General features: G+C 37.2%; 1 protein-coding gene across 4 annotated transcripts in view; it reads left to right on the top strand.

Moving 5' to 3' along the window:
- The first annotated feature begins 3,134 nt into the window (after window positions 1-3,134).
- The window catches only part of RNF111 (ring finger protein 111), an 81,373-nt gene continuing 60,570 nt past the window's right edge, over window positions 3,135-23,937 (top strand). The window contains exon 1 of one of the 4 annotated variants that reach the window (XM_007458897.1): window positions 3,135-3,511. The gene's annotated coding sequence lies outside the window, so the exon portion shown is untranslated. Of the gene's footprint in view, window positions 3,512-3,587; window positions 3,852-23,937 lie in introns of those variants that run through there. The other 3 variants (XM_007458896.1, XM_007458894.1, XM_007458895.1) reach the window with 3 other exon arrangements.

Here is a 23,937-nt window from a genome sequence, read left to right as displayed (position 1 = left end):
CCCCTGCATCGGCAGGCGGACTCTCAACCACTGCGCCACCAGGGAAGCCCTTCTCTCATCTTTTGATAGTTTCCTTGCATGACACATTCAGTCAATCCTAGTAAAGAATTTGTTTCATGCTGTTTCAACTAGAGGATTCTGTAGCTTAGCATGTGCTGATCTTTCTGCCTGCAATGCCCTCTCTATTTGTTTTATTTAACTGTCTTCATTCACGTTGCAAAATTTAAACATTAAATTTTGGTTTAATGTTTGACTACAGTGTTTCATCTTCTCTTGGTTTGACTACAGTGTTTCATCTTCGTGTTCTCAGAACATGAGTGTACCGTCCTTTACTTTCCACATTACAGTGTAAATTGTGGGTTTGCTTTCTGGGTCTTGTAAAATACTTCAGGTAAAGCAGTGGTTATGTACCTAGTACTCACAATGTGCAGCACAATGTCTAGCACATAGTAAGTACTTGATAAATGAATAGTTCTAAATATACTAAAGACCTGGACTGGTGCAGAGTACAGAGAGGAATGGGTCGATTTTCGATATATGAGATATTTCATTGGCAGAATTGGAAAGACTTATTGACTAATTAGAGGTAGGGAGTGAGGAAGAGTCATCAAAGATGACCATTATGTTCCTAGTTAGATAACTTGGTCCTATTGATTGAGACAGGGAAGACTGAGACGGATGGGGTTTAAACACCGTATATGTACATTCATTTATTTATTTTGGACATGATATGTTAGAAATGCCTGTGGCACATTAAAGCGGAAATGACATATACAGTAAACAGCCATATGGGTCTAGATCCCAGTCAATGCTGTCCAACAGAAGTATAATGTGAGTTGCAAATGTAATTTAAAATTTTCTGGTAGCCATATTTTAAAAAGTAAAAGAAATAGGTTAATTTAATTTTAATAGTATATTTTACTTAACCTTGGATTTGTTGACTGCACTATTAACATTTTGTGCCAGAGAATTCTTTGTTGTGTAGGGCTATCCTGTGAATTGTAGGATGTTTAGCAGCATCCCTGGCCTCTTGTTAGTAGTTGCCAATAGCTCCCTCCCCACACAAGTTGTGACAACCAAAAATGTCTCCAGATATTGTTAAATGTCTCGGGGGGAGGAGACGGTACCAAATCACCCCTGTTTGAGAATCATTGATTTAACCCAATATAGCCAAATTATTATTTCAACATGTAATCAATATTAAAAATTATTGAGATTTTAATAATTTTTTGTGTTGTATCTTTGAAAATGGATGTATAGATTTCACTTACAGCACTTCTCAGTTTGTACTAGCCACATTTCAAGTGCTCAACAGCTACATGTGGCTAGTGTCTACCTTTTTGAAGAGCATAGGTCAAAAGCTTTAGAGAAATGGTTCGGTCTGGAAACACATGGCTTTGAGAAGTCATAAGTTGATAACAGTTAAAACCATGGCAGTAGATAAGACAGTTGAGGAAGAATTTTTTATTTAGAGTGAGAAAATAGGAGGATTGAGGAAAAATCCTAGTCCAATGCTCTTTTGGTCTCCCCACACGATCTGCTACCCTTTCTTGTTTATTATCATTATCATTTTTAAATATTTTCTTCACTGAACAATATGGAGAACATGAACAAACAAAGGAAAGGGTATTGAGAAAGACAAGCTGATGACAAAGGGAGGGAATTAATGTTTATTGAACACTTAATTGGTAAGTAATGCTTGAAGCGTTATGTGAACTGTCTTAATCTCACAAGAACACTTTGAGAGAAATGTTGTTACCTCAGTTTATACAGGAGGAAACTGAGGTTTTAAATATGCTTTTATTTTAAATAAAATGCTTTTATTTTATTTTTAAATATGCTTTTATTTTATTTTTTAAAATATGCTTTTATTTTAAAATATGCTTTTATTTTTTTAAATTGAGGTATAATTGACATTTTCTTTCTTTTCTTTTCTCCCTCTCTCCCTTCCTCCTTCTCCCCCATCCTTCCTTTCTGGAAACAGATTTACAAAGGTCTAATCAATTAGACAGCTAGCTGTTAATTGGCATCACTGAGATTTTTTTTTAATTTTTAGAATTCTTTTTCAAATTCTTTTCCCATTTAGATTACAGAATATTGAGCAAAGTTCCCTGTGCTATACAGTAGGTCTTTGTTGGTTATCTATTTTACACATAGCAGTGTGTACATGTCAATCCCAAACTCCCAGTCTATTCCCCACCCCCCGCTTAACCATAAATTCATTCTCTAAGTCTGGCATCACTGAGATTTGAAAGGAAGTTTGACTGATTCCAAAGCCTACATCCTTTTCCCCTACATCCTCCTAATGCACGTAATGAAGCATTTGCTATCTACTGATTTTTTTTTTAAATTAATTTATTTATTTTTGCTGTGTTGGGTCTTCATTTCTGTGCGAGGGCTCTCTCTAGTTGTGGCAAGCGGGGGCCATTCTTCATCGCGGTGCGCGGGCCTCTCACTATCGCGGCCTCTCTCGTTGCGGAGCACAGGCTCCAGACGCGCAGGCTCAGTAGTTGTGGCTCACGGGCCTAGTTGCCCCGCGGCATGTGGGATCCTCCCAGACCAGGGCTCGAACCCATGTCTCCTGCATTAGCAGGCAGATTCTCAACCACTGCGCCACCAGGGAAGCCCCAATCTACTGATTTTTATAAAATAAGTAAGAAGGCGTATGTGATTGTACAGTTAGTTCCCAAAAGTTCACCACTTTTGATCTGATTTCGGAAGCAAATTCACCTTAACGGTGAGGTACCATGATCTCCATGTCATTGGCAAGTATGATTTCAGTATCATTTGCTGCGAAAGACACTAAACCACGATGTTTTTGTTTGTTACCTTAAGTACTGTCAATAATTCTGTGGTTAGTTGTAACTTTTAGTTATGAAAAAAATCAGCCAAGACGTACTCAGCATTTTGTTTAAATACTGACCGCATTTCACCAAGGAAAATAAAATAACGAGCTTTATGACATCATTCGGTTTCCCCAACAGACTGATCAAGCGAGTTCGAAGGGGAAGGCTCGGGGAAGAGGAGGCGGCACGGTGAGAAACGAGAATCTGAGCAAGCGCAGAAACAAACAGATGTTAATGGAGGCGAGAAGGCTACTGTGCTCTCACTTTGCGAACTGTCGTAAAGGCCCCAGTGTCGTGCTCGCTCGGTAGAGGAGGGATTGGTTAGGCGGCGGCGGCCGGAGAGCAGCAGCAGTGGCGGCGACGGTGGCGAGGTGATCGGTCTGCGCAGCACAGAAACGCCCGCAGCTTCGGGGAAGGAGTTCCCGCGGGACCAAATTAGGCATTCTGAACCCAAGCCGGGTCAGCTGGGCCGATCCAGGCGCTGCCGCTCGTACAGTTTTGGTGGCGGTGACAGACGCTGCTCTTGACTGTAGGGGCCTATTAGGCCAATATCCGAGGCGCGGATCACCGGCTCTCGACGCATCCTCTTCCCCCCTTACATCTCCTGTCTTCCTTCCTGGGCCAGTGATTCCCGGAGCCTGGGAAGAGGGTTGCTAATGATTAAGGTGAGGAGGGCGGGGGGGAGGGGATCGATTGGAGGCCGCGCGTGCGCGTAACGGGGGAGGGGCCGGGCTGGAGGGGAGAAAGAGGAAGGGCTGCGGCCGCGGAAGGCTGGGGTCGGCGACCGGCCGGTTATTGCTGGCTCCGTAGTGACTTAGGGTCTGGGTCTCCGCAGAAGATTTAATTGTGTTTGAGCAAAGCATTTGTCTACAGACACACCCACCCCCCTCAGTAAGGAGCTGTGGGTGAAGGGATTTCTTTCCCTTTTTCGACTCTCCCTAGAGTCTTAGGATGGGGGCTGAGGACTGAGGCGTGGGAGTGCGATTTGACAATGGAGTGATGAAGGTAACCCGCACCCGGGGTGTTGGAGGGCGCTAAGTCAGCTCTGACGGTTAGGGAGTTGCCTTCTTCTGTGATCAAGGAAACGTAGACCGCAGAACAGCTGAGATACAGACCCGTCAGATTTTTGTATAGAGTTGGCTGGTTGGTCATTAAAAAAGAAGCTTGATATTTTTGTTACTGTTTTTAGAGAATTTATCAGAGTCAGTAACAATGTTGTAGTTGGAAATATTTGTTCTATGCTGCAGAAATAGAGGTTTGTCACCATAGTTCTTAAATAGGTTATAGTAGATCTTTACAGATAAGTTCTTAACGCACGTCTAAGTTTTAACGTTTAAAAAATACCAGGAAGTATAGGGTATTCATTTAATTTGTTCATGTTTGTAGTGTGGGGTGATTCCATTGTATTGCATGCTTTCCTGTTTCTTGGTTTATGTGCAGTGTGAATTTAGAACTCGCTGGGGTGGTAAAATGCCAGCTGACATAGACTTCATTTTATAGTTCATAAAGCTTTTTGAACCTGACTTAATCCAAACTTTATTTCATTTGGTGTTTTATGTTTAATTTTCTTGTTTTAGGGACCTCTTCAACCAAAAAGAACAGACTGGGGAAAAGATAAGCTAAGGTTCCATTTCCTTTCCCATTTTTGTTTTTTGTGTCATTGCTTTCAAATGTTAGTATGTGATTAAGGTATTACATAGAAGTTTTATAATACTGGTTATACTTGGTTTTATTAGGGTGAAAAATCTACATTTTGATATTTCATTACTATATGTTTTTTAGTAAAAATTTTCATGTCAATGTGAACCAGGTTATTTTTTCATACAAAACAGTAGTGTTTGGTCGTGTTTGTGAGACAAAACAAGTAGGGTGAGAAAGAAACCCTTTCACTCTGAAAAGAATCTTAAATTGTTTTTTTTTAAAAGCCTTGAATTATTTTACTTTTGTCCATTTCTTGTCATTTAACCTTGGACAAATGACATCTCTCTCCTGTGCATTTGTTTGCCTCTACAATTCAGAGTAGTATTCTAAGAACTGGTGAGGGTATTTATGAAGTGGTCTGAACAATATTGTAAGGAAACTAGGAAGATTAGAGTTTCTCCTTGTACATCAGGAAAGCTGTATCTTTGTGTATGGAATCCTTCTGTCACTTTTTCCCTTTTGTTTGGAGGGAAACTAGGAAGATTAGAGTTTCTCCTTGTACATCAGGAAAGCTGTATCTTGTGTGTATGGATCCTTCTGTCACTTTTTCCCTTTTGTTTGGTGTCTCTTGGTCACTTGCATATTAGTTCTTTCACTAGAGTTGGTTTTTGACAAAAGATATAGTAAAAATAATTTCATTTTGGTGAAAAATGCATTGCAGTGGAGGTTATACGTTGACAAATTTCACTTCAGTGCTCTATTTCTACAGATAATTGAAAAATAGCTATACTGATCTTTAAGATAAGAGGTCAGCAATTTACTCATCTAAAGCAAAGGAATAGTCAGCAGATATTCCTAAATAGTTATTTTCACTTTAAAATTTAAAATGTGGAATAAAAACCTCATTGAATCAAACCAATTAAATTTTTTAGATGCTTCTTGTATTATTTTGTCAAAGAGGGGTTTCTGTAACATGCTTTACTTAGAGCGTAATTATATGTGCCCTTGTTTTGACATTTCCCCTGGTGGCTAGGATTTCAATAGGAAAAAAAAAAGTGACAGTACTAAAAATGATGGTGAAGTATGTTATAACTTGACATTAACATTCTATGGGTGACATTATTATACATAAAGAGTGTAGGGCTAGAGACAGGAGATCTGAATTTTAAATCTAGCTTTGCTTGCTTTTCATTAGATCTGTGACTTTGTGGATGACCATCCATCCGGGGCTTCAGATCTCTCTCAACTGTTAAATGAGAAGTGTGGGATAGGTAACTCTAGTTTTCTCTAGGTCCCAATTTTAATGGTTTGCATTTTTAGTTGTTTTTGGTATTAATCATATTCGTCATGATCCAGTCCCCAGAAAGAAATGCTATACTGAGAGTATTAATTCCTTCATGGTATGTATATATTAGAGACAGGGGGGGAAAAAAATGAAACAAAACAAATGATTGAGCCATGTTTGTTGTTCTAGATAATGCTTCCGTCCCATTGTAGATATTACTCATGATTAGCTCTCATTTGATACTAAAAAATGAAACTTTTACTCCTGGTAATGCTCTTTAAATCATCCCGAGTAATTTGCTTTCAGAAACCCATAATCATTGTTCAGTGAATTTCCAGAAATGCGTTTGAATGCCTTATATCTCTGTTCTTTCTTTGCTGCATCCCATAGTGTTTTGGTAACAGCTGGCCCAAGTTTCTGCAGGTACTCAATTTTATACCATGACGTGGGCAGTGAGTGAGCTACAAATGTTTAAAAACAAATACTAAACTGAGCTTACATTTTAGATAGAGGTACTGCATTACTATTTAATCATTCTGTAAGTATTTATTGATTGTCTCATGTTCTTGGCATTATTCTTGGCCTTCAGTGAAGAAGGCACTCTGCCTTCATGCAGTGGATATTTTATTAGGGGAAACAATAAACAGAATAGCTTTATGTAGTGGTAAGTGCCATGAAGAAAATAGGAGCATGTAATGGAGAATGAATGAAAGTGGGGCTCTACTGTGCATTGAGAGGTTAGAAAGGGCCTCTTTTTAGAGGTAATACTTGATTTGCGATCAGTGATTTAAAAGAGTCAGCCATAGTGGCAATCTGGAGGAAGAGTGCTGCAGACAAAGCAAACGGTAAATACATTAGATTGGGTTTGATTCTGGAGAATCTACAATTGTGAATTAATTGTTTGGTTTGTCTGTTAGTCTTTTTCATAAATACTGGTAGACAATTGTAAAAGGAAGGTTAAAAATATTTATGTGTAGTAACCAAATGTAATGTGTTGACATTGTTTAAATCCTGACTCAAACCAACTGTAGAAAGTAATTTTTGAAGCACTTTGGAGGAAATTTGAATGTGGATAGGTATTAGATGATTTCAAGGAATTATTGTTAGTTTGTGAGGAATGCTAATGGCATTATGTTTATGTAAGAAAATGCCCATTTTTAGAGATGGAGACTGAAGAATGAGGAAGAGAAATTTGTTTGGTATTCGTTTAAAAATACTTCCGAGCAAAGAAAGGATGGGAGAGATGAGTTAGATGAAGCAAGTGTGGAATAATCCTGATAATTGTTGTGTTGGAGTGATAGGTATATGTGTAGTAATAATATTGTTCTCCTTTTGTGAGGTTTGAAAATGTTCTTACTTTAAAATGCATTTAAAATAATTTATACCCTATTTAGATGTCTTCTCCTTTTTTTCCTCTTCCTCCCAGTTTTGATAAAATGCAGACTTTTTGTTCCTCTTTCTAAACATTCATCATTTAGTCAACAAATATGACTACTGTATTTCAGGCACTGTGTCGGTGCTTGAGTTAAAACAAAGAGCAGGACCTTAAGGCCTGCCTATGAGGAGCTTATGGTTTGCTGGATGAAGGGAGAGTCCCTCAGTGTGGACTGTGTTAACATGAAATCATAGATTTCTGTGTTTTCCTGGGGGTACACAGGATCAGCATCTTAGTGTTTATGTGGTTACTAAACAAATATTTTTCTTGGGACATCCCTGGCGGTCCAGTGGTTAAGACTGTGTTTCCAATGCAGGGGCCACAGGTTCAATCCCTGGTTGGGGACCCGAGATCCCGCATGCTGCATGGTGTGGCCAAAAACAAAATTGTTTTTTTCTTTTTCTAGAGAATTGAGAGTTTAGGAAGTTCTGTATGCAGCTGTGTGCCACTCTGAGTCACTGTTGTATTCATTTCCCTTATTCATATGTTCTGTAGGGCATCGGAATAAATCACCTTTTTACTTTACCACCTTTTGACATCCCAGTTTGCCTTTATTTAAATTTTTTATTTTGAAATAATTTCAAACCTAAAGTTTAAAAAATGGTTCTGAGAACTCTTCAATATCCTCTAGTCAGATTTACCAGTTTTTAAAATTTTGTTGCATTTGCTTTAATGCTCTCTTCTGAGTCACTTCAAAGTAAATTGAATGTATTATGCCCAAGTCTCTAAATATTCACTGTGTATTGTATTCTTTTGCATTATCACAATACAGTTACCAGATTCAGGAAATCTAACATTGATAATACTATATTATCTAGTCTGTCTAATCTATAGCCCCTATTCCAGGTTTGTCAGTTTGTCCCAGTAATAGCATTTGTTCCTTTGTAGCATTTTCCCCATAGGATCCAGGCCAGGATTGCAAATTGCATTTAGTTGTCATATCTCTTCAGTCTCCTTTCATCTGGCACAGTATCTTAGCCTTTCTCTTTCATTGTATTGACATTTTTGAAGAATACAGGCTATATATTTCATAGAGTATTCTCAATTTGTATTTGTCTGATGTTTCCTCATAATCAGATTCAGGTTATGCATCCCCAGCGGGGGATTTTGTATCTTTCTCAGGGTATGATATTGAAGTACCTGTTATCAGTCTGCCCCTCATTGGTGATGTTAATTTTTAGTTACCTGGTCACGGTGTTGTCTGGTTTCTTCACAGGAATGTATAGTTATTATTTTTCCCCTCTCACCTAATAAGCAGTCTGTGGGGATAACTTTGAGATAGAGCATATATCCTGCTTCTAATCAGATGTGTATTTTCATCAAATTTCCCTCCTGGATTTAACATCCATTGATGATTCTTGCCTGTGCTGATGTTTATATTGATGGTTGCAAAGTGGTTATTTTCTGACTCCGTTTCTTGTCAATAGGCATTCTGTTTTAAGGCAGAAGCATTCTTTTATCTATCTATTATCAATATAGACTTATGTACTTCCTATCTTACTCAATGGGTTATACTCAATTACTGCCTTTATTTATTTTGATGCTCAGATTGTCCCAGGTTTGTCCAGTGGGAGCCTTTCTACCGTGGCTTCTGTGTCTTTTTGACATACTCTCATAATTTTTTTGGAGTATTTCCTCTCTTTTTGCACATCTCAGTCCTGGAATCAGCGATTCTCCAAGGAGCCCTGGGTCCTTACAGTGGGGAATCCAATTTGCTTTTGAGTTATCTATTTATATATAGAAATAATCTCTTCTTTTCTGGATCAGGACATCTTTTGAGAAACTAAATTTAAATTAGACTTTGATAGTGGGTTTGTATTTCTCTGAAGATTTTGTTTATGAAGTAATTACCTAAGATTTAGCAATTATATTTACTGTAAAGCAATTATTTTATTCTTTTCTTTTTCAAATACATAAGTTCTAATTTGATCTTAATCGTGATCAAATGAAATAGAAGAAAAAAGGGTTATTTTATTTTGTTACCTTGTGTGTGTGTGTGTATGTATATGTGTATGGGGAGGGTTTAACCACTTAACTGTTAAAAAATGACTTAAGGTTTATATACTTAACTGTTTTTTTTTTAATTTATTTTTTTATTTTTGGCTGCATTGGGTCTTCATTGTTGCCCGCGGGCTTTCTCTAGTTGTGGCGAACAGGGGGCTACTGTTCATTGCGTTGCGGTGGCTTCTCTTTGTTGTAGAGCACGGGCTCTAGGTGCACAGGCTCTAGGCGCGCGGGCTTCAGTACTTGTGGCACTTGGGCTCTGTAGTTGTGGCTTGTGGGCTCTACAGTGCAGGCTCAGTAGTTGTGGCTTGTGGGCTCTAGAGCGCAGGCTCAGTAGTTGTGGCGCACGGGCTTAGTTGCTCTGCAACTAAGTCCTCCCCAACTACGCGGGTCTCTCACTGTTGTGGCCTCTCCCGTTGCGGAGCACAGGCTCCGGATGTGCAGGCTCAGCGGCCGTGGCTCACGGGCCCAGCCGCTCCGCAGCACGTGGAATCTTCCAGGACCGGGGCACAAACCCGTGTCCCCTGCATCTGCAGGCAGACTCTCAACCACTGCGCCACCAGGGAAGCCCGGCAGGCGATTCTTAACCACTGCGCCACCAGGGAAGTCCCTACTTAACTGTTTTTAACTGAGTCATCAGACATTTTGGTTTGAGGAAATTGTTGCTTTTTAACTAGCTTTTTTTTTTTTTTGCAGTATGCGGGCCTCTCACTGTTGTGGCCTCTCCCGTTGCGGAGCACAGGCTCCGGACGCACAGGCTCAGCCGCCATCGCTCACAGGCCCAGCTGCTTTGCGGCATGTGGGATGTTCCGGGACCGGGGCACAAACCCGTGTCCCCTGCATCGGCAGACGGACTCTCAACCACTGGGCCACCAGGGAAGCCCTAACTAGCTTTTTAAATGAAAATGTTTTTATTGTAATATAGAATGATATTTCATATAAGAGTGGGAACTCAAAGGCACAGTATTCCAGGCAGTTACTGTTACATCTTGGTGTATTTCACAGCCATTCTCTCACCTTTGCATCGGTATTTGCTTTATTTGTCTTTTAAACTTACCTTTTAAGTATTTTTCCTGGCAGTATTTTGAGTGATTTTTATTTTTGAACCAATTAACATCTGTACATGGTTTAAAAATTAGTTCCAAATGGCTTATAGTGAAAAAAACAGCAGTCCCCTCTGCAACCCCTCCTAGTTCCACTTCCTAAGTGGGAACACTTTCAGCTCTTAAAAATTTTTTTTTCTTTTGGTATTTACCTTCGTATTTCTAAATAATATGCTTATATATCTACTTAGCCACTTTAGATGTCAGTTTACATTTTTTGTTTTTTAAATAATTATTTAATTTTTTAAGGTAAAATACATATCAATACAAAGAATACTAAATTCACAGGGTACAAAGGGTATACAGGGAAAGATAAGTCTTCTTGCCATCCCTGTCTTCCTACCACCCAGTTCTTTTCCCCGGAGACATAGTCCCTCTTCTTAGTTTATATGTATCTCCAGAGCAGTGGTTCTCTGTGGTCTGTGGAGTCTTCAGGGGGGTCTTCAAATGTTTCAAGTTGTCTGTTGGTTTGAAACTATTTCATAATAATACTAACTTCTTCTTTGTTACTTAACTATGTTGACATTTGCACTGATGGTGCAAACACAGTGATGGGTAAAACTACTGGCCCTGCAGTGCATATCAAGACAGTGGCAAAAATTGTACTAATAGTCATATTCTTCATCACTATACATTAATGGTTGGGGAAAAAAACCTGGTTTCATTTAAGAATATCCTCCATGAAGCAGTAAAGCTTGTTAATTTTATTAATCTTGATCCTTGAGTACATGTTTTTTTAATATTTCATGTGACAAAATGAGAAGAATGTTATATGACACTTCTGCTGCATACCAAAGTATGATGCTTGTCTTGAAGAAAAATATTTGTGGGATTGAGTTGCGAGCCCAACTAGCAAACTAGTTGCTTTTTTTCATGGAACACTATTTTTACTTGAAAGAATGGCAAACTGTAGTTATTTAAACTTGGGTATTTGTACATATTTTCTCAAAAATAAATGAAGTGAGCCTGTCACTTCAGGGAAAACAACCAACAGAATTTATTGCCAGGATAAAATTAAGGCTTTCAAGCAGAACTTAGAATTTTGGAAAACATATCTGCCACTGTGATCTTGGCAACATCTCAGGACCTTGCTGATGAAATTGTTGGTGATATTAACAAATGTGATTTTTTTTTTTAATTTGCTGTGTTATAATGAAATGTGTCATTGTTTGCAAGATGTGCATAACTCGGTGGACCAACTTTTTTCAAAAGATCAATGCATGATATTAACAGAATCATGCTGTGGGTATAAGGGCCTACTTAAGTGCAAGATAGATCAATAGATTTTTTTTTTTTTGATCAATAGATTTTAAATGAAATGGTCTGGAAAGTTTCATTGATATGGTTTCAGAGTCCACCTTGCAACTAACCTTTACAGAATTACGCTTGTTAATTTTGGCTTAATATCAAAGAAGAATAATATCCACACTTATCTGAAAAGGTTATTAAAAATGTTCCTTTATCAACTACATATTGGTGTGAAGCTGGATTTTCATTTTAGATTGACTACAGGAGCAGATATAAGAAATCGGGTTTCTCTATTAAAGAGATTTGCAAAAATGTACAGCAGTGCCACTCTTACTAATTTTTTTGGAAAAATACATTCATAAATGTTACTTATTAGCATGGAGTGGATTTACCTTTGCTGATTTTAAATAAAAAATTTTAAAGCATTTACCACCTTTCCTTTATAATATTATTAGCAGTACATACAACCCGCATAATAAAAGCTCTTTGAGTTCCTCAATTATTTTTTAAGAGTGAAAAGGGGTTCACAAGTCAAAAAGTTTAAAAACTGCTGCTCCAGCTGGTTAATTCAGAGTGTTAAGCAGTTTTAAGCATTACCTTTTGACTGCTTATGGAAAAGGAGTTCACACTTCTCTCTTTACCGTTTCTCCCAATATAGTTGTATCACAATTTTAGATTATTTCTTTTGTTTTTCAAAAACATACTTCATATTTACCCTTTTATTATATAAATATCAGTTTAAACTTTTACTGTAAGAATATAAATGTTTTAAGAGAGGCTTTGTTATTCTTTATACAGATTCACAGTCAATTAATTGATAAAGGTCTCTGGGTTTCTTTAACTCCATGGTCTCATATGTTGCATATTTTAAATAACAATTTAGCATATATTTACTGAATGCCAACTATGTGTTCAACACAGTAGTGATGAAAATCAAGTCTTGGCCTTAGTGGGAAAACAAGTAAATTTTACAGATGGTGATTATGGAAATAACTGGGCTGGGAAAAGAAGATGGGGGTAGGGTTAGCTTTTTAAGTATAAGGTGGTCAGGGAAGGTCTCAAGGATAAGGAAACATTTAAGCACAGACCCAAATGAAGCAGGTAGGAGAGCCTTATGGATATCCTGGGGACAAGCATTCCGAGCAGATTGAATAGCAATAGTATGCTTGGCCGGCAGAGGAATCAGCCAAGAAGCTGTTACGGCTGGAGTGGAGTGGAGGAGAAAATGGTGGTCTCTTAGGACAAAGGTAGAAAGGGTTTATGTCCTTCATTTTTACGAAATGTTCTTTGTATCTTTGATAACTACTTAGTCATTTTTTCCTCTGTTCTCTTTTTGGAATTGTTTGTGAAGTCAGATGATTGGATTTTGTTGCTGTTTTGTACTTGCTGTTAGTTCCTCTGTGTGTGTGTGTGCCCGTGCACATATTTTTTAAAAAATGCTGGGCTTCCCTGGTGGCGCAGTGGTTGAGAGTCCGCCTGCCGATGCAGGGGACATGGGTTCGTGCCCTGGTCCGGGAAGATTCCACATGCCACGGAGCGGCTGGGCCCGTGAGCCATGGCCACTGAGCCTGCGCGTCCGGAGCCTGTGCTCCGCAACGGGAGAGGCCACAACAGTGAGAGGCCTGCGTACCGCAAAAAACAAAAACAAAAACAAAAACAAAAATATGCTTATTGTGTGCCATCTCCTTTTCTTCCCACTCCCCTTCTTTCTGTTCTTTGTACATGTTAGGCCTGTTCCTGCTACATGATCGTTCCTTACTGTTTCCCCCTGCTAGGAATGCTCTTCCTCCAGAACTGTGTGGCTTGGTTGTTTGGTGGCTGGTTCCTTCTCATGATTCGTGTCTTTAGTTTCTTAGCGAGGAGACTGTTGATGGTTAACCTTTACCATTTGTTTTATTTCCTTAAGAGCACATATTTCTAAAATTATCTTGATTGTTTATTTGTCTACTCGTGTCTTGTTTGTCCTCATTTGCATGCAGTTTCCATGAGAGACTTTCTGTGTTCTGTTCATTGCTGATCCCAGTGTCTAGAATGGTGCCCAGCTTGTAATGGGCTTTCAATAAATATTTATTGAATGACCACAATACATAAATAAATGGTAGCTAGTGTATTATCAGTGATATTGTATCTTCTAAAATGTTAATAAACTACTGTAAAATTCATTCTGTTACCTGGGTGTTGTTTCCAGATCCTGATCTGATTTCAGATGCTTGGGATAGAAAAAGTTTGGATAACCTGACTTGTAATTATCCTGCTAGAACTGAATAGATCTTTTCTGAAACCTTCTTCCTATACTTGCATTTACCCATTTTATTCCAGTGTGAGTGAATATTGTTCCTCATAGCTGGCAGTTCTGGGTAGCAGTTCTAATGCCTCGACTTACTTTTCAGTCATCTTCCTTTATCTTGAACAAGTTTCAATTTAAAAGATTTTCTTCTTTTCTCTCCCGTCATCTTCACTAACCCTCAGTTGCCTCTTTTTCAGTTGCCACTTTCTTCCCCAACAAGAAGAAGTCACAGTTTATGTATACTGAAACCAAAATTCTGAAGATTGCCCAAAAAGTATATGAGTAAATGTTTGTAGGCTAGACATGTACAGGAATCCACATTAAGGTTAGGATTACTATATTTAGAATATGAAATTCTTGGAACAGGGTAGCATCTTAACTATCTTTTAAATTATTACCTTGAGCAGTGACTGGTAGTAAAAAACTAAAAAAGGTTTATTGAGTAAAGTAGCTGACAGTAGTATACTGGATAATAAATCCTTGGTTTCCCCAAACCAGTACCCTGGGATTGTTTAATAGCTTGCTGTTTTTGCTTTTTGCCACAAAGATTTTCACTTGCTGTCTGAATACACAGGTTCAAGGAAGACAAAAATGTCATTTGGTCCAAATAACCTTGGAAATCCCTAAAGTTGCCCATAAAATATATAGATATACAGTCTCTGAAAGTCCAGCACATCCTATTTTTCCTTCAGTGTTGGAACAAATCACGTTTCATTGTTAAACACTAGATGAAGTTGTAGGCTATGTTTGTGGTCCATGTTGTGGGAAAAATAAATGGCTCTAAACGTTAGAATCTGACAGCACAGCAAGATGCTCATATCATGAGAGGCACATGGGACGTAAGACCAACTAGAGAGTAGTAAAATATTACCTTTTTGTGTTCATTTTGGGCATTCACTCATTGAGCAGAATAGCAGGCATAATCTACATGGTTTAAATTATTTTTTTTCTTCATATAGTTGAATTTATATTAGTGTGCTCTCTATCCAGAGGTGTTCCCCTGTCCAGTTTTCAGCCTTTACCTTCAGTCATGAAAGTGTCAGTAACTCTTCCTGGTTTTTCTCTTATGACTCTTTTTCTCATTCTTTAGAACATACTATTAATTAATATTCCCCAGGTTACATATTTTGACCTAGATCACGTACGTAGAGCAAAAACAACTTTTATCTAAGTACACTTGGACTTCATTCAGGGAGAAATTGTTCCCTTGGACACTTGTGCTCAGCATATTAGATCTTACATTCTCAAAGCAGCTGCCATCTTTTCTAATCTAGTTTTATTTTTATTTTGTTACCCCAACCTTTGCTTTGGGGCTTTAACAACTCAGGGTTTTGGTCTGACCTGCAAGAGGAATTTGAGGTTCTCTCGAATAAGACTAACTTGAGGTGGGTGTACCTACAGAACTGAAGGCCTGCCAAAAAAAAAAAAGGAAAAATTCATGGGGGCAGATTGTGGACTTTTTTGCCAAGATGATTTCTAAAAGCTAGTTGACTATTTAGCTTTAAAAACAGTAATGAAAGCCAGTATGTGCGTACATTATTTTGCTTAAAATTTATAACAACCTTTTGAGGTAAATATTTCCATTTTTCAGATGAGGAAATTTAGGCACAGGATGGTTAGTAACTTGATGAAGACTCACAGCAATGATGGAGTTGAAGGGATTTAAGTTCATTAGGTTTTGAGTCACATGAGAAAGGAATTTCAAAATTCAGGGGCTTAATCTGAATTTCTGTAATACCTTTAATGAAAACAGTAAGCTGTATTCTTATCTCCACTGGGCATGGCCTTTGTCAAAAGAGAGGGAAGGATGGTGACATTTTATTTGGATGGTGTGATTAGGAGGGACTTAATTTTTCTGTGCTTTTTCTGTGTATTCTAGATTTTCTGTAGTGAAGATTTTAAAAATCAATTGAAGTGTAATTTACAAAAAGTATAAGGCACACATTTTACTGTACAGTTGAGTGAGTTTTGGCAAATATATACATCTATGTAACCAGCACCCCAATCAGGACATAAAACATTCCATCACCCTAGAAAGTTCTTTCTTGCTCCTTTGCAATAAGTCATCCCTATCTCCTGTCCCAGGCAACCACTGATCTGGTTTTTGACATCATGGATTAGTTTTGTTTGTTCTAGAACCTCATATACATACAAATCATGTAATATTACTCTTTTGTGTCTGGCTTCTTCTGCTCATCAAATATTTTCTGTCTAGCATTTTATTGTGAAAATTTTCAAACATATAAAAGTTGAAAGAATTGTACAGCAAGCACCCATTTCCCTATCACCTAGATTCTACAGTTACCAATTTGCTTTTTTTCCTCTATCACATATCATTCCATCTATCCATTCCTCTAACCATTCATCAGTCAAGTTTATTGGTGTGTGTGGTGTTTTGTTTGTTTGGCTTTGTATTGCAAATTAAATTGCAGACATCAGTGCATTTTACCCCTAAACAAATTCAGCTTCCATGTCATTAACTAGAGTTGGATACTTGTTTACAGTTCTTTGTTTCTGAAGTAAAATTACATACAGTGAAATGCACAAATCTTAAGTGTACCATTTAAGTTTTGCCAAATGTGTACATTTGTGTAACCCAAATCCTTATGAAGAGGTAGAACATCACCATCACCTCGGAAAAGTTCCCTCATGTGCCTCCTGTTCAATTATTTCCCCCTATCCTTTGTAGAACACAACCACTGTTTTGATTTTTTTTCATCTTAGACTAAATTTGCCTGATCTAGAACTTCATATAAATGGAATCAATATAGATAGATGTTTCATATCTGATTTCCTTCCCTTAGCAGGATGTTTTTGAGAGTCATCTGTAGTGTTACTTGTATCAGTAGTTCCTTCTTTGCTGTTGTTCTTGTTACTGTTTGGTATCCCATTGTACCTATATATCATAATTTGTTTATCTTTGCACTTATTGGAGATTTGTTTTTCCCAGTTTTGGGTTCTTATGAGTAAAGCTTTGAACATTCACATATAAATCTCTTTGTATACCTGTATTTTCCAACCTAGGTGTGGAATTACTGGATCATAGGTTAGATGAATGTGTGACTGTACTAGCAGCTACTAAGTTGTATGTGGAGTTCCAGTTGTGCCACATCCTTAACATTTGGTGGTTTTGGTCTTTTTAGTCTTTTAGCCTTTTATTGGGTATACAGTTGTATCTCACTGTGGTTTTAGTTTGCATTTCCCTGATAACTGAAAATATTGAGCATTTTTTCATGTACTTACTGGCCATTTGTATATGTTTAGAAAAATGTTAAAAATTAATTGCCTGTTTTTTGGGAGGTTGTCTTATTAAGATGTGAGAGTTTTACGTATATTCTGGATTCAAATTGGGTGTGTATTTGTATATACATGTAAATTATATATATGTATATGTAATTTTCTCTGCCCTATGCTTGCTATCTTGCCTTTTTGTTTTCTTAATGGTATCTCTGAAGAATAGAAGGCTTTTATTTTTATAAAGTCTAGTTTATCAGTTAAAAAAAAATGTTTAGTCCTTTTTGTTTTCTATGAAATCTTTGCCCATGGTGTGATTCTTTTTGAAGTTTTAGCTTTTGGGTTTAAGTCTGTGATCTGTTTTGAGTTAATTTTTGTATCTGGTGTAAGGTAGGGGTTGAGATTTTTCCCAGACAGCTCACTAGTTGTTCCACCACCATTTGTTGAAAAGGCTTACTCCTTCCCTATTATCTTGGCACTGTTGATGAAAATCATTTGATGATATGTGTGAGGCTATTTCTGGACTTTCCAGTCTATCTGTATGCCGATAGCACCCTGTTTTGTTACAGTTGGACTTTAATGTCATCTTGCTATTTGTTTTCTATTTGTCCCATTTATTCTCTGTTCCTTTTTCCCCCCTTCTCTTGTCCCCTTTAGTCTTGAGTTTTTTTTAGTTTTTGTGTTTTGTTTTTTTGCATTACATTTTACTTCCACTATGGACTTATTAGCTATACCTACTTGTTTTATTTTTTATCTTTGATGATCTCTTTGGGTTTACACTATGCATATTTAACTTTTCACAGTCTGCCTTCAAGGAATAATAGACTATTTCATGTATAATGTAAGAAACACAACAGTCTATTCTTTGCTCCCCTTCTGTGCTTTGTGTTATTATTGTCATACATTTTACTTTTACATGTTAGTAGTTTTGGGAGGATTTCTTCGTTCAAATTTTGGGGTGGTGGCTAGAGATCAATCCTTGTGAAGGTGAGTGTCTTTATGAGGAAGATGCTGGTAGAACTCACTTTTTCCCATTCCACTTTCACAGAAGTGACCAGATGGTGATGATTTATGAAAATGTCTTTTAAATTTGATAAATTCAGACCAGAAAACTTAGATATTTGAGGCTAAAAAAAAGATGGTTATATCATATATTCTTTTTGTAGAACTAGACCAGAATTAGAACTTGGAGCATTTGTAACTGAATGTCTCTGAATATTACCCAGTTATTGACTTTAGGCAAATTATTCAGTGAAAAACATTTAAAAAATTCCTCCCCTATGTTTTTAATCTGTATATAAGGTAAACTTAGTTGTTCTTTATATTAATTAAAGTTTTTGTTTTTAAATGATTTTGCTCATCTCATTCTAAGCTTTTATTTTCAGGTCTTGATTTTGTTATTCAGTTTATATTGTAATCCTTTTTCAGCTTTGTGTCACTTGAGACTATGGTGAACATTCCATTTATGCCCTCATGTGAAATCATGGCTAAAAACAGATTTTGGAATGCACGTTGTAGGCTAATTTTTAATTATACAGCTCATTTTATGTTGCTGATTATTTGTATATTCCAGAGAAGTTTTGGGATTGCTTTTTATTCTGTTTTAACTTCTAAGTGTATTGTAGCTTACAATTCTCTACCTATTGAAAGGTAGTGAAGTTGAGACTGTGCTGCCTGATTAGAGTGGTAGGGAGTGAGCTTAGTGTTAAGGGTGGAAATGAAGGGAGAACATAGGGCTTTAGTTCTTGTGAAGTAGATTCCTCTGTCTCATACTAAATTAAAACAAATTCTGGGGGAAATCTTGTAATTCTGTGGACCTTAGTCTATTCTTTCATATGCTGAAAAGTATCCCAAGAAGTCATCTTACTTTCTCCTTTTCTTCTTAACAGTAATTCTAGACAATTAGTTGTTTGAAGTGGAATGGCATATTTGAAGATTATATGTTGTCTCTCAGATGATCATATGTTATCTTTCAGATCACTGGTTTTTAAAATTTTGTAGGTGTAATTCATCATTAAATATGTGGTTCATTCAGAGAACTTCTGCCATGGAAATAGGGTAATCAAGTGTCGTTTCTTCCCATTTCACTATTTTTCCTTTTATTCTTCCTGGAAAACCTTCCTTGGTACAGCTTCCCCTTCAGAATTGAATTAAGTTCTACTCCAGTTTGTTTCAGTGCATACCTCTTTCATGATACTGTATTTTAACTACCTACTGATAGGTTTCTCTACCTGCTGGTCTTTAACTTCTTAAGGACAGGTCTGCGTCTTATTCATCTTTGTATTTGCAATATTTGGGGCAGTCTAGCACTTAGGAAATGTTCATTGCATGGTATATTTGTTTGCTAGGGCTTCCATAACAAAATACCACATGCTGGGTGACTTAAACAACAAAAATCTGTTCCATCACAGTTCTGGAGACAAGAAGTCCAAGAACAAGTTGTGGGCAGGTTTGGTTTCTCCTGGGGCCTCCCTCCCTGGTTTGCAGGTGGCCGCCTTCCTGTTGTATCCTCACATGGTCTTTTCTCTGTGTCTTTCTGAGTGTCCAGATTTCCTCTTTTTATAAAGGACACCAGTCAGATTGGATTAGGGCCCACTCATATTACCTCATTTAACCTTAATTATTTCTTTGAAGGCCCTATATATAGTCACATTCTGAGGTACTGGGGGCTAAGGTTTCAACATATGAATTTTGAGGGGACACAATTCAGTCCATAGCACATGAATTTTTTGATTTGACATACATTCCAGCTGAAGGGGATTTGTCATGGTCCAACACCAAACCAAGGTTGTCAAGGTTGGGACCAAAGATTTCCTAGTTTGTATAAGAACAAATGGCTTAATTCTAGTGTTTTGTCTTAATGTAGTTGTCGTACATATTTAATGATTAAGACACTGTAGCCTTTAGTGCTTGGAAGTACTACTACTACTAAGTTTTCTTTCCTTCACTCTTTATATCACAAAAAAGTGATAAAACACTCACACATGCATTCGGGCACATGAATGCTTTGTGTACATATTGGCTGTTAATGCATGGTTGCTGAACATTTTAACCCAAGAAATAAATTTTTTAAATTGAAGTACAGTTCATTTACAATGCTGTGTTAATTTCTGCTGTACAGCGAAGTGATTCAGTTGTACATATATATACATTCTTTTAAAAATTCTTTTCCATTATGGTTTATCACAGGATATTTAATATAATTCCCTATGCTATACAGTAGGACCTTGTCGTTTATCCATTCTATATATAATAGCTTACATCTGCTAACCCCAAACTCCCACTGCATCCCGACCCCACCCCTGCCCCTTGGCTACCACAAGTCTGTTCTCTATGCCTGTGAATCTGTTTCTGTTTCGTAGATACGTTCATTTGTTTCATATTTTAGATTACACGTATAAGTGATATCATATGGTGTCTTTCTCTTTCTGACTTACTTCACTTAGTATGATACTCTCTAGTTCTATCCATGTTGCTGCAAATGGCATGATTTCATTATTTTTTATGACTGAGTATCCATTGCATATATGTACCACATCTTCTTTAACCATTCATCTATTGATGGATATTTAGATTGTTTCCATGTCTTGGCAATTGTGAATAGTGCTTCTATGAACATAGGGGTGCGTATATCTTTTTGAATTATAGTTTTGTCCAGATATTTGTGGGCGGGCTTCAGTAGTTGTGGCAGGTGGGCTTCAGTAGTTGTGGCTCACGGGCTCTAGAGCACAGGCTTAGTAGTTGTGGCATATGGGCTTAGTTGCTTCGCGGCATGTGGGATCTTCCCGGACCAGGGATTGAACCCATGTTCCCTGAATTGGCAGGCGGATTCTTAACCACTGTGCCACCAGGGAAGCCCCAGCATTTGTTATTTGTAGACTTTTTAATGATGGCCAGTGTGAGGTGGTACCTCATTGTAATTTTGATTTGCATTTCTGCAATAATTAGTGATGTTGAGCCCAAGAAATACATTTTTATTTGCCAAATTCCCAGTGGTAATTTGGAAAGGTGACACCATTCAATAATTTCTCTGTAGAAATTCCATGAATTATACATAATTTCCCAGTGTATACAGATACATGCCTTGCTATCCCAGTGGAGCTACCAGATAGTTTTAGGCCCTTTCTTTTCCCTTGGTAGTTCCAGCCTTAGAGTCCCACTCCCTCCTCCCTTAGTAGTTCAGTGTAAGATTTTGGGGGATATTGTTGGCAGTAGTGAGGTAATGGTGAGATTGGAGAGCAGGGTAAGCTCCACTGTCTCTCATTTGTCTCCTCCCTTTCCTAGGAATGGGGGAAATTTGCAAATAATACCCTAGTGCCCCCCTTCCCCTTAAAAAAAAGTTTTTATTTTACAGTTTTTCATTTACAGAAAAGTTGCAAAGATAGTACACAGAATTCCCATAAATCCCTCACCATTTCTCCTATTGTTAACATCTTACCTATTGTACATCTATCACAACTAAGAAACCAACATTAGTACATTACTTGATTGTAGTCTCCTGTGCTCTCACAGTTTTTCCGTCTTTCTTTGTTTGTCATGACTTTAACAGTTTTGAGGAGTGCTTATCAGGTGTTTTGTAGAATATCCCTTAGTTTGGGTTTGTTTAATATTTTTCTCATTGGTTTGACTCGGGTTGTGGATTCCGGGAAGAATACCACAGAGGTGAAGTGCCCTTGTTAGCATCATGACCTATGATTGATGATATTAACCTTGATCACCTGGTCAAGGTAGGGTTTGCCACCTTTCGCCACAGTAAAGTTACTGTCCTTTCCTGTTAGTCTTTTTTTTTTTTTTTTGGAAGCAAGTCATTAAAGGGGGACAAATTGTTCAAAGTTCCACCTTCTGGAAGGGATGTATCTACAATAATCATTTGGAATTCTTCTGTCTTTTCACTCCCATTTATTTATTTAATCATTTGTTTATATCAGTGTGGACTAAATGGATATTTATTTCATTCTTTGGGTTTGAATTCAGTACTATGTTATTTATTTTGTTGCCACAACTGTTCTAGCTTTGGCCATTAGGAGCTCTTGCAGGTTGGCTCCAGTGTCCCTTTGACATGCCCCTGTTCTTTTGTGTTTTGTGTCCTTTACTTTTTGGTACTGTAAGATGCTCCAGGCTCATCTGTTTTTCTTGCCACAGTTCTAGTATCAGCCATTCCTCCGAGCCCTGATTCCTTTTGTTGAAGAGTGATATTAAAAATTAGAATCTGGGTGCTGGGTCCTAGTGCCCTTTTCTTGACTCTTCACTTCCTGTGCACAATGTGGAAAGTCTGAATCTGGATATTCGGATGAATGGTAGAGTAGTTATAGCATCACACATTTGTATCATAGTACTTGATAGTATCTGTGTGTGTTGACTTTGTCTTCTGCTGTGGGGTCATAAAAGCAGATTTTTAAAAGTACTTCTAAGTGTTTAAAAAAAGAAAAGTTAAAGGCAGAAAGCTTTAAGGAATGTATGCTTGTTTTAGGGCAGGCAAATGGGGAAGAGTCATTAGGTTTTTCTGTTTTATTCTGAATTTCAGAAAAGATGAACTCTCTTTGGATGCAGAAAGGAAGGGTGTCATCAGGAAACCTTCCATGGACAAAGAAGTGTGTTTGAGAACTTCTGCTAACAGGAATTTCAGGCTTCCTTGAGCCTGTTCCTCTCCATTATTATCATCATTATTGCTGTCATCATCAATAATATTATTTTGCCATAACTGCTGTTATTCCAACCTTACCTTTCTTTTCCATAATGCTGAAATTTTTTGTTTTTAAACATACAAGTCATTTACAAATGATTTGTAGACTGTCAGGGCAGGTAAAAGATTAGGGAGGTTGGAGCCTCTTTCCAATTGCTTTTGCTGGAGTTTGGTTGCAAGTAATGGAAATTGGAGCTTTTAATCTATTACTGCCTTGAAACTTTACTAAGTATTTTAGAAAATGAATGTATCTGGATCAAGGAAAGAGTTTGTTTTTGAATTCTCTTGGAAAACCTGATTTGAAATAGCAACTGTAGCTGTAAGAAAAGGTTTTAGTCAAAGAATAGCAGAGTTCATCTTTGTCATAACCATTGAAGAAAGAGCCAGTGATATTCACAAGGTTTTCTGAACTTAATTTCTAATTTTTTAAAAATTCTATAGTTCAGCCTTTGTCCTCCTACTTAAATTTAGATCTGACACCCACTAGGGACCAAAGTTTTTAAATAACAAATCTGAATCTCTCTCCCTTTTTTTTTTCCTATTTGGTTATTTCACTTTATAAATTTCTCAAAAAAAAAAAGAATAAAAGTAAGTAAAACATTATAGGTAGAATTCACATATGTTTTCCTTCTTGTCAGTTTGAAGAAACTTTGCATATTAGGAATATAGTTTCATATTTTGCAGGTATTTTGTATATTTTATTCTTTTACCATTATTGTGAATTTATATGCGTTTTTTTGTACCATCGACATTGTCATCTTGTTTGTACATTTTCAGTAAAAAAATGAGATAATATTGTTAGTCACAATTGACATGTTACCATGTTAACCCATGGTAAGCAACTAAAAATTTTTAACCATATTATTATAAATATGTCTAAAACATGCTGTATGCTTGTTTATTTTACTGAGAACAGTCTGTCCTCTGGATGGCTCAGAATCGTGATTCTGAACATCAGCTTTTATTCTTTGCTTATTATAGTGTTGCCCTCAGAATCTGTTTACATAAATAATGTTATTTAATCTAGGCAAACTGCTGACTTTTTAGTCATTGGGACAAGTGGCTTAGTTCTTCTATCTTTTAATTATTAGGTGCTGCCACCAGTATTCCATCTGTCATACCTGTAATGAGACAACTAAGCTTATTAGTATTAAATATAAAATAATAGTCT

The sequence above is a fragment of the Lipotes vexillifer genome, unplaced genomic scaffold (genome assembly GCF_000442215.2).
Source record: "Lipotes vexillifer unplaced genomic scaffold, Lipotes_vexillifer_v1.1 scaffold102, whole genome shotgun sequence".
Classification (NCBI taxonomy): Eukaryota; Metazoa; Chordata; class Mammalia; order Artiodactyla; family Lipotidae; genus Lipotes; species Lipotes vexillifer.
This window is presented reverse-complemented; position numbering and strand designations above follow the sequence as displayed.